We start from the raw sequence: 14,220 nt of genomic DNA, 5'->3' as shown, positions 1-14,220 counted from the left end.
ATTGTTGCCGTCGGCGAGAGTCGACGATTGATCTAACTTAAACATCAGCATGTTGAGTTTCTCGCCGGGTCTTCTCAGCGGGTCGCAATTCCGATCCGGTAGTAGATTCATTCGCGAAGCAGTTACTCTTGAGTTGTTAGGTCTCCTTTGGAGGCGCTCGGGTAGCTGTTAGCAAATCCCACTCGTTCTGGCTGAGACCTTGCTCCACCTGCCGTGGTAAAACTGGAAAGGCCATCAGTAATCTCTCACACATAAAAAAATATGATCGAAAACTCTACGTCGGCAGTCTCGGTACGGTAACCCGTCGGCGTCAGGCCGCTCCAGACGGTGACACTGGTGTCCCGTAATACCACGCTGGATCAGAACCATCTTACCGGGTGGCAGCGTCGAATTTCTGTCACTCTGCGCGCTCGGGTCCTATTATGACAAAGACCTGATCAATACTTGTACTTAATTCGTCTGTAAATATCTGAAATATGTTTAAAAAGAAATGACAATTGATTTTGTGATGTTATCAACAGAAAAAGAGCACGTGGTCGTATGTTAAAAAGTAATAAAAAGTGTTCATATAAATATGTATTGATATTCAGCATAGAATTCTGTAGTCTTTAAATTTACTTGCTGTAGTATTGTATCTTCTGAGAAGCTTCGAATAGAGTCCCTTCTTTATTTCACGTGAAAGTCGTGTTTTTCGATCAACTTTTAATTAACACCACAATCGAAGTAATAGCAGCTTTATTTTTGTAACAGCTTACACGGATAAAGTTCTTTTCGTTTCTTCGTCTTTTTGGCGGTAATAATAATATTGTCACAGATCCTACCAACATGTCTTGTGTTCCGGAACACGCATCATAAAAATGTGCGTACTTAAACGCCACACTTTAATTAATATTCTTACAGAAACATACTATTTCTTACGAATACAAAATAAATTTAAAACGTGCAACCCAACAAATGAGGGTAGTCGACATAACTAAGCAGGCGGTCGGTAACGCGGCCGAAACCCATCAGTCTCCGTTCGACCGCCAAAGCGAACGGACCTACGGGCTGCGGAGAATTTAAAATTAACACCCGTGAGCCGTTCCACCTAAGAATTTATAGGTGGCCGTGTTGTTTATGTTCGTCGGATGCTTTTAGGTGATTAGTACAGTTTTAAAGTATGCGAAGGTTTCGCATTCTAACGGTAGGGAACGAAAATTGAGTCTCGAGCTTGAAGTAAAATATTTAATATCTACTTTATAATGTATGATAAACAAGGAGATTTTTGTTAATCTACAAGTTTTCTTTATGAACAATATCTGTCTTGACCTATTCGTTTAATAACATAGGCAAGGAGATAGAAAACTAGTTTTTTACGTTATGTAGGCAGTCCATTAGCAAAGACCATGAAAATCGTAAATATATTATTATACTAAGAAATTTTCGACTGCGATACACTTTACGATTTGTAGGTATACCTAATTCATTCATTTTTCACTTGTCACGATAAAAGGAGTCCATAGACATCACAACGTGAACACCACAGCCCGTATTGTATAATAGATTGAAGACACAATTTCAATGAAATAGCGGTTACCCAAGGCTTCCAGCCTAAGCGGAGTTTGATAAAAATAATGGTAGTTTGTGTTTTTTGGTTACTGCCCACTAGTTCATGAGTGGATGTCGTCAGTTAAGGTCATCAGCAATGCCAACAGCCGAAACACCAGTTAACGGTTTCCTTCAAACCTCGTTTGAGGAAAGACATGGCAAAGTATTCGGCAAATACCGTGGCAGTGATTTCATTTCAAAGCTGAATGGAACTTGTCTGTAAATGTATTGTGACTGAACATGACCGCATACCTTATAATTAATAGTCGGTTAACGATTAGTCTATCTTATCTTGTAAACGATCAATTCTTGTATATTTAATATATACATAATCTGAATCTCGGAAACGGCTCTAACGATTTTCATAAAATTTAGTATACAGGGGATTTCGGGGGGATAAATCGATCTAACTACGATTTCTTTTAAGAAAATGTTGTTTTATTCGTGTTTTCGATAATCAACTCTTCACGACATCTATTGGCGAATAATAATATTTCTTAATTGAGGGCAAGTAACCGCTTTAAAGACACAACAAGATGGCGATAACAAAAAAAAACCGAGCAAAGTTCGGTCATCATCTAGTTTATCTTAAAAGAGCTATAGATCTCGTACGCAGAGTCTTGGCACTTTTTGCGAGAGACAATTGAACCGTACTCTTGCGAAAGGGACAAATGAAAAAATCCAGCATCAAGCAAATAAAAACTACTTTTCATTTATCATTGTCACCTCTTAGCCTATGGTCGGGCGGCCGCGCGGCGCAATATCCGGCCGTTGAACGACTCGGGCCCATATTCGGCCGGAAATTTCATCAAATCTGTCCAAACGCGCTATTTGATAACTTATCTAGGTAATATGTTGGATCGATGTCATGCATTCGATGAATTAATGTAAGCGCATTTAATTGTACAACACATATGGAATCTTTTTTTGCTGAACAAGGAAGCAGTCGGACACGTGGCTTTGTTATTTTTTTATTAGTAACCCGAAACTGTTTGTTTTATTGCCCTTGTAGGCAGACGATCATAAGACGCACGTTTTTTGAAGTGAAACTTCTTTAGAATCGTTGTGATTTCAAACTAGATGAAACGAAAAAATAAGTCCATAGAGACACAAACACATAAATGTATAGGATTCAGCCGGTGAGAGAATGAGATAGAACACATTAGACGTTCTCGGTCTCCTCTTTGTGCGACTCTTCGTAGCATCCTCACTGTCGTCTATTAAACATTGTGCATATTGTATGCTCCTGTGTAGTGGGATAATCAGTATATCTATATCTTATTTATAAGTTTCACTTCTACCGTGTGTGACTTACACACACACTTTTTTATTACTGGTGGTAGGACCTCTTGTGAGTCCGCACGGGTAGGTACCACCACCCTGGCCATTTCTGTAGTGAAGCAGTAATGCGTTTTGGTCTGAAGGGTGGGGAAGCTGTTGAAACTATACTGAGACCTTAGAACTCGTATCTCAAGGTGGGTGGTGCCATTTACGTTGCAGATATCTATGGGCTCCAGTAACCACTTAACACCAGGTGGGCTGTGAGTTCGTCCACTGACTTAGCAATAAAAAAAACCGTAACCTTGAGTGGTTATTGTCATGGACATCAGCAATGCCAGGAGCAGAGCCAACCTGCTGCCTACCGTTAATTATAAATAACCAAGTGAAAATTAGCTATGCGTCGCTGTCCTCTGCGATCCCTGTGGTCATAAGATTCAATTACTTATTCATACTCACCGTGTGCCAGTTACCCAAAACTCAAATTAGTCATTAGAAACTGACTATCGCGGAAACCAAAACAGCTAGCTCTTCAGATCGAATCAAACTTTTAATGATTACATATTCTTATTTGGCAAGTTGTGAGTTAAAAAGAATTGCAATTCTGAAGTGTAAACACTTATCCAAGCGACTATGCTTCAGCTCGCATAGTTACGTCTTTATTTAATGATAAAGGTAAACGAAGCATTACTACCTCTTGTCGCCTTCAAGACTTATGTATCCGTAATAATATTTAATACCACTACTGCGTACACCCTATAATCAAAATTCGACATGAATCACAGAAATTTTTGAATTTAGTTTCATTTTAGCTACGATTTATATTTCGTACGAAAACGGACTATTTAAAAAAAACTAAGAGGGAGAAAAGGAAATCGTTTGATAAACAAAGGAGAAAATGCTACGTAAGTGATTTAAAAAAAACCGAACCATTTTCTTCAAAATATTCAAGAAAAGTTTTTATAAAGATAAACAATTATGGAGTTATACTTAACAGTGTATATATGAATTTATAAGACACTAGATTACGTGATCATTTTTTTCAAACCGAGCATTTTACTTCGTTTAGTACTGAGTTTATTTACATATTTTGCAGATATTCCCAAAGAACCGTTGAGATAAAGTACCTTATAAAAAACTTTAACACGTCCGGACAGGTCGATACCTAATATCTTTAATGAAACTGCTCAATAGTCGGTATTCCGACGCTCCACGCTTTATGCGCATTAACAGAGAGTCGATCTATCGACGGCTCACGTCCTAAGGGTAAACTGTAAATGAGTAAACAAAAAACAAAGAACAAATTATGGAATCACTAAACGAAAATTCACACGCTAAGAAGAATACCTAAAAATGTAACCAAAGTCTAATTCACGAGTGAACACGACAAAGCCATTTCGTTCGAGACTTTACGTTCTGACGTGTCAATATTGATTCTTTGGGCCCTTAAAGGTACAGAACGAAGGCTTTCGCCGGCAGCGTAACATAAAACGTGGATAGGCGTTTTGTAGGCGTAAAAAAAACGTGAACCAATTTCACTCGCCGGCTCGCGTCGCGCCATGAATATTTACCAATTTGGGGCACAACCATCGAATAGATGGACTAGAAAACTCATTATTGGGTCATCGTAAATTAAATCAATTAATCGTAAATTATCGCTTATTCACAAACACTACAGAAGCGTAATGTGTGAATGTATTGAATGCGAGCTACATGGTAGGTGGAGTGGAGGTGTTAGGTTTTATTTTCGTTACGGAATTTCGTGATTCGGTCGCCACGCTCAAAGCCTACAATAAAAGCTATTCAATAACTTAAAAAAGAATGTATGTATGTACGGTCGTATTATATTATACGTTGATCGCGCTGTCATTGTGAGTAGTCTACCCGGTTGTGGCATACCGGCTGGCGTCGAAATATCCGCTTCTGATTATAAGAAAAATATGGTTTTTTTCTGAATTTTCCGAGATGAAAACGGTTGCCTGAAAACGTTCTGTTTTTTAGAGATAAGATCTCCTATCGTATAATTATAACCAGTCTGTTGACTGCTCATAGTGTTCAATGTTAATAGCGTTTTGTTGAGCTCTTTCTTTCTCTATCTCTCTCTCTTTCTCTTGAAAATTTTCTTGTCAATTTAATTCATCAAGAACAATGCTAAATCTATGAAAACGACTTTGTTTAGTTTTGAAAATAAAAGTAATCAAGTTCATTTTACGTCGCACTTCGCAACGCAGGATATTTCAATCAGTCGAATGGAACGAGTGTCCTCTGCACGTAGGGTGACAATGATGTGTTTGCATTACAACGTCACAATAGAAAAAAAATGCATTGATTTTTACAAAGTAATTAGTAATAGCTTTAAAGCTTTAATTTTTTTAATTTTTCACGTCAGTCAGTTTTAGAGGGAAGGTATCATGCAAGGAAGAGTAGACGGTCAACGCTCTCGCGGCCGATCATCCACAAGGTGGACAGACTTGGTTAAGATATCTACGAAGTTTTCCCTTACTACCTTACTTATTTGTGGCGGTACGTGTACCGCCGAGATGGAGAAGTCTCTCAAAAGCCGCAACCAAACATTAAGACATACGTAACCACGACCACTCCGCCAGGAGTGAACGACTGAGAAGAATCATGCAAGCTTATAAGAGGGTTCTACTATCCTTCGGTAATGCAACTGCTACTTGATGTGGGAATCAAACCCACGACTCTCGATGCAATAATCAGGGGAGCCAAATACAGCACCACCGAGTTAATGTGATGACTGGACGGGTGGTTTTATTTTAGAAAACTTTAAATTAGATTAGTATGCGTTATTCCTAAAATTTAAAAGCCATAGTCACATTAATTGATACCAATTCACATATGCAAATTGTTCATCAGCTATTCAGTGTTTGGACATTCGTTATGCGAGTCCGGCGTGAGGCCTGTTACGCGGTGCCTGCGTGCGTGTGTGCCCTAATACGTAAAATGTAGAGGTTATTAAATAATTTTTAATACGCTTTTATTAGCTTCAGACGTATGTATGTAACAGAATCTTTGAACATGATTTAGACCCCCTTTAAAACGTCAGAATTTGGTATACTTATTAAGGACCGATGACAATTCAATATTAAAATATAAAATTGAAAAAATACTTGAACAAATTGAAATTCAATTAAAAATGAAAAAAAAAAATTGTTTAAAAGAACTAACAAAATACGCTTTTATGGAAAATCCAATAAAAAAATAGAAAATAAATATTAATAAATTTGAATTAAAAAAGTGTAAGAGTAAGAAAAAATATTTTATTGTAAAAAAAACGTGGGCTGCTTTTCAGGATATTATTAAAATTAATTATATTAAATATTATAAAATAATTATATTATTAAAGAATTATTAAACAATGTTATTAAGATATTATTAAAGAAACATTGGAACAGTAAGTTCTAGTGGTCAGTTCAGTCTTCTAAGATACTACGAGACACCTTCGAATGCACACAAGAAGCTCACGTTTCTCTAATTTCATTTATTTTTATTATTCTGAAAAACTTCCAAATCGCTGCAACTCAACATTTGCACCAAGCAATACGTTCTAAATCGGAATGTTCTATATCGTGCGCTTCAAACAAGCCACGGTCTGCGATTGGCAGATTTTGTTTAGATTTATTGACTTTTTTGTATGTAAAATGCTAATCTAAACCAACGGGGAGTGTGAAGAATTTGGAGACTACAATAATCAAAATTTCGCGTAGGTACATATTTTTTATTTGGTTATATTTTTTATGACATACATTATTTATTTGTTTATTACAGTTAGCTTTCTCGACATTAGCGTGGGGTGCTTTTCAGGATATTATCAAAATAACCCTTATACTCATATCTGTTCATAAAATATTTATAACTACTGACACCATGCACCCCACGCTTTTTTTATAATTAAATAATTTTTTCTTACACTATTTTTAATTCAAATTTATTAAAATTTCTTTTACAATTTTTTGTTGGATTTTCTATAAAGCGTATTTTGTTAGTTTTTTTAAACTATTATTTATTTTTCATTTTTTAGTTGAATTTCAATTTTTTCAAATTTTTTTTATATTACTTGTCATCGGTCCTTAATAAGTATACCAAATTTCGAGTTATTCCGACGTTTTGAAGGGGGTCAAAACGATGTTCAAAGATACCGTTACATAATAATATACTAACATACATTCGTGGAAGAATTCGACGTGGAAGAGTTGCGAACTACAACTAACCCATAGATACAGTCCACTGAGGTTCTCTCAGGATCTTCTGAGTCGCGATTCCGGTCCGGTGGTAGATTCTGCCTAGTACTGCTCTTGCTAGGGCTAGTGTTAGCAACGCCCCAGGTTAGAGCCCCGTGAGCTCACCTATTCATTCGGTGAATCTAGCATGACCCTTTGAGGTCACTAGAATAGGTAGGGATATAAAACGGTGATTCTAATATTGTTCCACTTTCAGATGAAAAAGAAAAGGGTTGTTATAAATCTATATATATAAAAATGAATTGCTGTTCGTTAGTCTCGCTAAAACTCGAGAACGGCTTGACCGATTTGGCTAATTTTGGTCTTGAATTATTTGTAGAAGTCCAGAGAAGGTTTAAAAGGTAGATAAATATGAAAATGCTCAGAATTAAATAAAAATAGTGTCCCCCGTCGGACGGATTCCTTTTGTTTGTTTTAAGTTTATTCTAGACAAAATTTTAGGTCTTTTATTTATCGAAATGAATAAAAAGCACTTTTTATTGACATTAAAATTACCTCATGCTCTATTGAAGCCGTTAAATATATAAACGCCTGACAATATTATTACGAGTGTTTCAGAGGACATCTTTAAAAATCTTAAAATTATTTGTGGACGTTTCACCAGATGTCGTCACACCGTGTCGTCGTCACGTGCGACACTCGCTTCACTGATCCAGAATCTCGCGCGTTTATCTGAAATTTGCGCGAAATTCTGGATTAGAATTTTTATCTCGATCTCTTCCGTTTTTGTTGTTGTTGAAGTTGAGATTTTCTTTTTTTTACTTAATTTTTTAAAATTTAGTTATTGTGATTTTCCGAAAAAATTTCAAATATATTTTTGTTTTAAAGCTATTTTTGCGTGCACAATTGTTGTACATATACCTATAGCTTATAGAGAGTAAATTTATAGCAAAAATTCAAATTATCTGAATATAACGCACTGAATGAAAAATCTTGAAAAGTATATTCATTCATATCATGGCATGGGGTTTGAATATTTGCCATGAAGAGCGACGGGGCTGAATATTCGTTTCTCACTCTCCACTTTTTTATTGCTTTGATGGGTGGACGAGCTTAAAGCCCACCTTGTGTTAAGTAGTTACTGGAGCCCATAGACATCCACAGCGTAAATGCCGCCACCTAACATGAGATATGACTTGACAACTTCTCAGTATGGTACAAGGGCTACCGACCCCTTCAAGCCGAAACGCATTACTGCTTCACGGCAGAAATAGGCTGGGTGGTGGTACCTACCCGTGCAAACTCACAAGACGTTCTACCACCATTAAACATGTGGGGCGAAGAAACGGCGATTCATTCCCCAGAATATAAAGAAACCTTATCACTTTTTTAAATTCGTTGACATTTTTTAATTGGTATCATCATACATAGGTATAATATATGTAATCCATTTCTTTTACCTGTTCTTTTCAGTCTTTTTTATCTCTGGTTAAAACCGATTCTAAAGAGACCCAGAATCGACAAAAATTCAGCGAGTTTTATCTTCACTATCATTATTGATTTAGCGCCAATTAACAACTATTCAGGCTAAAAAGTATCTAATATTAATACAATGAAACGGTCTGGTGCGGATGTTTTGTTTCGCGCCGTGGGATAATTTATTAATTTATGTTATTTGTTTCAAATAAACAACAAAAAACAAGACACATTATTACTTATTACATATTTTTTGTTCAGCTATGCTTATCATTTAGTCTCAGTCGCGTCGGTAAGAGGCACATTTTTCTGTCAGATAACAGCGGGGTAAAGACAAAATAATGACGTACGAAGTCAACATTTTGAAAGTTAGGAATTGTCTCTGGGTAGTCGTCAACGATTGCTTCTACCGCGATGCCCGACTTTTTAGGCAAAATTTGCGTTATCGCCCCGTGTACATGTATTTATACCGCATCCGGGTTGTCTTCTCATCGTGATATCTCCAATGTGGATGGCATTGGTGATTAATCATCATTCGCTTCTCGTAAAGAAGAGTTCATTGTGTAAACTTACCACCTGGGTCATGTGTGGGGATATACATGACGGTCGAATGTAAGGTATGTTGAAAAATAATTATAATATTTACCAATAATATTTTAGCATGTTAAGATTAAGACAATTTATGGATTGCCATGTGGCAAAACTGTTCGTGGGAGCAACGGCAGTAGTGGGTACGGGTAGTTCCCCTCTGCGGCCATCTCGAGGATGCAGAGGTTATTGGACTTGCTGCCCCAGTCGCTGGACCGATGGAGGGTCGCAGTCAACGTGGGGAAGACCGTGGCAATCCTCTTCGGTCCGGTCCGTACAAAAGTCGTCCCGGGACAGCTCAGTCTCCGTGGCATCAATGTTGAGTTTGGATCCAGCGTCCGGTACCTGGGGGTTGATATAGACCGGAGTTTGAGGATGACCGCCCACGCCACGTCGGCATTAACAGCCGCTCGCTACGTGAGGTTTTTCCTACGGCCGGTGTTGTCCTCCAGGTTGCCGGTCAGGATCAAGCTAGTCATTTATAAGACGTATGGCCGTTTCCGTATCACGGAAACAGCTGCGGCCTGGTATCACCTCATCCCACAGCGTATGCGGGAGAGGTTGCAGGACCAGTAAAATCTGTCTCTTCACGCGATAACAGGAGCAGGGCGTTAGGTCAGAAATGACGTAGTCGCCCGGGATCTAGATGTAGAGTCGCTCGAGAAGTTCATCCGGAGGCTAGCTCGTAATCTTTGCGAGCGGGCTGACGGTGGACCCCACGAGCGTCTCCACAATATAGCTCCCTTGCACGCCAGACCACCTGATGGTCAGACGCTACCAATGGAGCTACTGGAACCCCTGCTATGGCAAGATAGTCTGCTTAACCGGAGTGATATGGGAGTAGTCATAATGAGTCCCCATGGGACTGAGCTGTTCACATTCAACGTTCCCCCCACTTGTTGGGGTGCCCCTCTATGGGGACCCATTGTACCACCCCCGTGGGTGGACCACTCCCCCGTCAGGGGAGTGTTTTAAGTCGGTCCCTCCCGGCTTCGGTCTTCCCCTTCTGGGGAGCCCAGAGCGGGTGAGCGCCTAAATTAGTACACGGCTCCCCCTCTATTTTGTAGAGGTGGGGCGCGGCATGGGCCCGGTGGCGGGCCCCGGTCTTTTTGGTGACTGTTGTCCATCTGCCTTGTAAATAGTAGTTTGTAGTTCGGTTTAATTAGTTGTAAGGCAGATTTGTGTGGCAGGGAGCTTCTCGGGTAGTGGGGTCCTCCCCAAGGTGCGTTACGTGCCCCCGTAAGTACTACTACCGATCCATGAACGGTGTTTATAGGTACCTCAAGCACCGATCCCCGTCCTCACTGAAAGACGAAACGCTCGGGGAGTATATTAACCTATAGACACAGCCCACTGAGTTTCTCACCGGATCTTCTCAGTGAGTTGCGTTTCCGATCCGGTGGTAGATTCTGCGAAGCACTGTTCTTGCTAGGGCCAGTATTAGCAACACCTCCAGTTTGAGCCCCGAGAGCTCGCCTACGTTAGGGTAACGCTGATATAGCCTCTCAAGGCTATAAACATAGGTAGGGAAAAAAAATAAAAAGAAAAAACGTGGAACGAGAATGAAACGGGTACTGTGTAGTGAGCACGCATCTAAATATGTATTTGTAAAAGTGGAATTGCGAATAAAGCGGTACAGAATTAAGTAAACTACTATAGTCCATGTATTATTTCCTGTCTGGTGGAATCGAAGTTTAAAATTTTTTTCATTTGTCTTTAATTTTTTTACGCTTTTTTTTTCGTGGCTCTCTGAAAGCTACTCTCTGTTTAGTTGGGTATTTATCAACTTAAGCCTCGTTAGACGTGGTCATTCGGGCCGCTGTTCATTGTCCTTTATGTGCTATTAATACCGCGATTTATCACGGCAAATATCCAAGAACACGTACCAACAATTACTTGGAACTAAAGAGTCATGTTTTGTGCCCGGATCGTAGAAACGAGACTATGATCTGCAAAATATGGACAGTATGAGCACGTTCTGAAACTTTGCTGTTCACGCGCTCCTGCTTAGCTATGTACAGGACAAAGAATATATAGACATTACAGATAAAAATAATTAAACTATTGTGGAATTTTATTTTGTTTTTATATCGTGCAGGACGACCTAGAGGAAGATCTAAGACAAGGTGAAAAGATGTAGTATTGAAAGATAAGAAGGAACGCAATATTACCGACGAGGATGTCGAAAACAGAACGAAGTAGAGTAGTAGAATAAAGAAAGTTGACCCCACCTGGTGGTAGCTAGGAAGAGAGAGAGAGAGAGAAGCGAGAGATAAAACTATTGTGGAATATAATATTGTCACTCGAAAACTCATTAAATTCTGTTCGCATATGAATACGTACTAGAACGCCACGTTTATTTGTCTAATTGAGAATGGAAATCATAGTTATCCCTCTTTATTTTAATATAGCTTTCAGTTATATGACTTAAAATCGATGACAATACTAAATATCACAAATTACTGTTTGCAAAGGATGTCTGAAAAATGTATTGAAGATATTCTTTCCATAATTATTGACCACGTCTCATATGATGTTCAAACGTAGTTCCCTTCCTGATATTTCCTCAACACAGAACAAATGCGGCTTCAGAAGATTTCTTAGAGATCGATTCGACAGTGCTCGCGAAATTACAGATGATCGTACTCTGGTATCGGTTTTCTCTTCGACGAATCTATACGATTGCCAAGTCTATATAGCCTCCGAATGAGACAAGCCAGTAACTGCGACACACACATATCTCTGTGTAAAAATCCGAAGGCACAGACTAAAGGCCTTTGTAAAGTTAAAGTACAATGTTGCAGGCGTGTCAATTTACTGCCTTTGTTGGAATACGATACATTGTTGATTCGACGGTATAATTTAGAAGGGAATTTAACTTCTGTTTGTTGGATTGAAATGTTTTATCCTATTGTATTTTGTTTTCAGGAGCGTTGTATTGTATGGCTATGTGAGACACATGGCTTCGCGAAGATTCTTCTACGATCTTCGATCTACGATTCTTTCTACGATCAATCGACAGGGTATAATTTCGAGAATCGCGGTTTTATAATTTGTTGAACATAAATGATCACTAATGCACCGGTCATGACCTATGCAAGTGTAGTTTTGAAAACTCTCCAATCTATTCAATTCCGCTTTTGCAGGATAGCCGTCGGAGTACCGTGGTACTAGACGAACGTAGGTCTCCACGACGATTTCGAATTGGAACCGATTAAGTGTCTCAAACTAGCGTCGGAACGCTGCTTCGACAAAATGGCGGCACACGATAAACTAATGGCCGCCGGCAACCACATACCTGAGGACCAAATGGTAAGCAGTAGCCGTCGCCCAAATACGTCACTTCCGACCCTCTCGATCTACTATCGGTGCTTTTAGGCATTCCAAGCACCGGTCGCTGGTCTTGTCGAACACGTCAAATGCGACAAAGGGTTCGGTGTGGAAACTAACCCACAGACACAGCCCGCTGGGTTTCTCGCCGGATCTTTTCAGTGGGCCGCGATTCCGATCTGCTGAGAGATTCGATGAACCACTGCCATTGCCCCGTGAGCTCACCTATACGTTCGTTGAAGCTAGTATAACACCTCAAACCTACTAGCATAGATTGTACTTATAGAAATGTTTACGAAAAAAAACATATTCGTCTTTAGATCCGGCTTGCAGACGAGTAATTCTTGCTTCCAACGGAAATCAGCGGCGACAAAATGAGCACAATGTCGTGTAGAATTCAGTGTAGTTATAGATTGGTTGAACTAATTATTTAATTTAGTCAAGTAAAGGAAACGATGACTTTTCAATAATTTTTGCTTTTTCTGCTCTCTTGATCCAATTTCTCACTGACCACCCTTCGATTGGCATTGGCAGACCTATATCTAGCAATGGACGAGTGCGGGCTGATGATAATGCTGGTGATGTGATAATCCTTTGGAGGTTCTCAAATTACTTTGATTTCAATTCATACTTTCTGAACTTAAAGGATCAAAAAGAATGTATTAGGGATAAGGCAATAAAATCATCTTTTATTTATTGAGAAAACATTTTAAAACAAACTCAACGGGCAGCCGTCTCCAATGACTCTGAAAACTCGTGAAGAAATTCCAACTCGCGTTAAAAGCACAGTATAACTTAATTCCAGCAGGCTAACTCTATATTTTCAGCTTAGGTTAAATCGCATCTAATGATATTATAATGATGTGAAATCTGATTGCATCTTAATGAGGGGTGACTTCCGCAAAAGAATATCATTACAAATAAAACATAATGTCTGTTTATTTATCATATCGGCGTTTGTTCAGCGACAGTAACAGTGAAGTATGACCGGTTTTTATTAGTTATTTTTTAAAATATGCACTATTTAATAATAATACTGATACTCAATTATTCTCAGCAAAAACTACAAACAATCAATGTTATAAAAAAAACAAAAACATTGAGGCTTAGAAAAGGTTACCGGCTCAGCAATGACTAACGGTAGCAACTCAATCGCCACTGCGATGCTTTCGCCGGGACCTGCCATATAAAGTTGAATTTATGCCGATATATGCCACTGCCGAAGGTACTTTTCATGACGTGCCAGCAACAACTTGGAGGTAGGGGGTCTGGTGAGCCGGCCCAAATAGATTCCAATACCCTTCCATTTCTGCGGCGAAGTTAATTCAGCTGTCTAAGCAACAAAAAATATGTATGATAAAAAGTTTCAATTAATTTTACAGGTAGCATACTATAAATTTTAATATACGCCTTGCGAAACGTGGCTACGTAACGACTCTGGGTGACCAGAGACGGTCGGGCACCAGAACTGACATGCGGTAAGGCGTTGAATTTGCTTCAATGGAAAGGTCTATACAGCTATAAGGCGATCCTACGCAGAAGTGAAAATACGGATTTGTGCAAGGAGATAATGTCGATAATAACGAAAAGGCAACGTTTGGGTCAACGCAGCTGTCCAGCTGTTTACTGGTGGTAGGACCTCTTGAGTCCGCACGGGTAGGTACCACCGCCCTCCATATTTCTGCCGTGAAACTGTCATGCGTTTCGGTTTGAAGGGTGGGGCAGCCGTTGAAACTATACTGAGACCTTAGAACTTATA

The 14,220-nt window shown here is 39.1% G+C and overlaps 1 long non-coding RNA gene across 1 annotated transcript; it reads right to left on the bottom strand.

Moving 5' to 3' along the window:
* Positions 1-7,600: 7,600 nt before the first annotated feature.
* Positions 7,601-9,000, bottom strand: LOC119628460 (uncharacterized). Its single transcript, XR_009977114.1, has 2 exons — positions 8,528-9,000; positions 7,601-7,799 (listed from the first exon to the last, which is right to left on the bottom strand). It is a non-coding gene; the product is annotated as an uncharacterized LOC119628460 (long non-coding RNA).
* Between the last annotated feature and the right edge of the window lie 5,220 nt (positions 9,001-14,220).

Source organism: Bombyx mori, chromosome 4 (genome assembly GCF_030269925.1).
Source record: "Bombyx mori chromosome 4, ASM3026992v2".
NCBI lineage: Eukaryota > Metazoa > Arthropoda > Insecta > Lepidoptera > Bombycidae > Bombyx > Bombyx mori.
The sequence above is the reverse complement of the archived record's forward strand: the minus strand, read 5'-3'. Positions and strand labels throughout refer to the sequence as shown.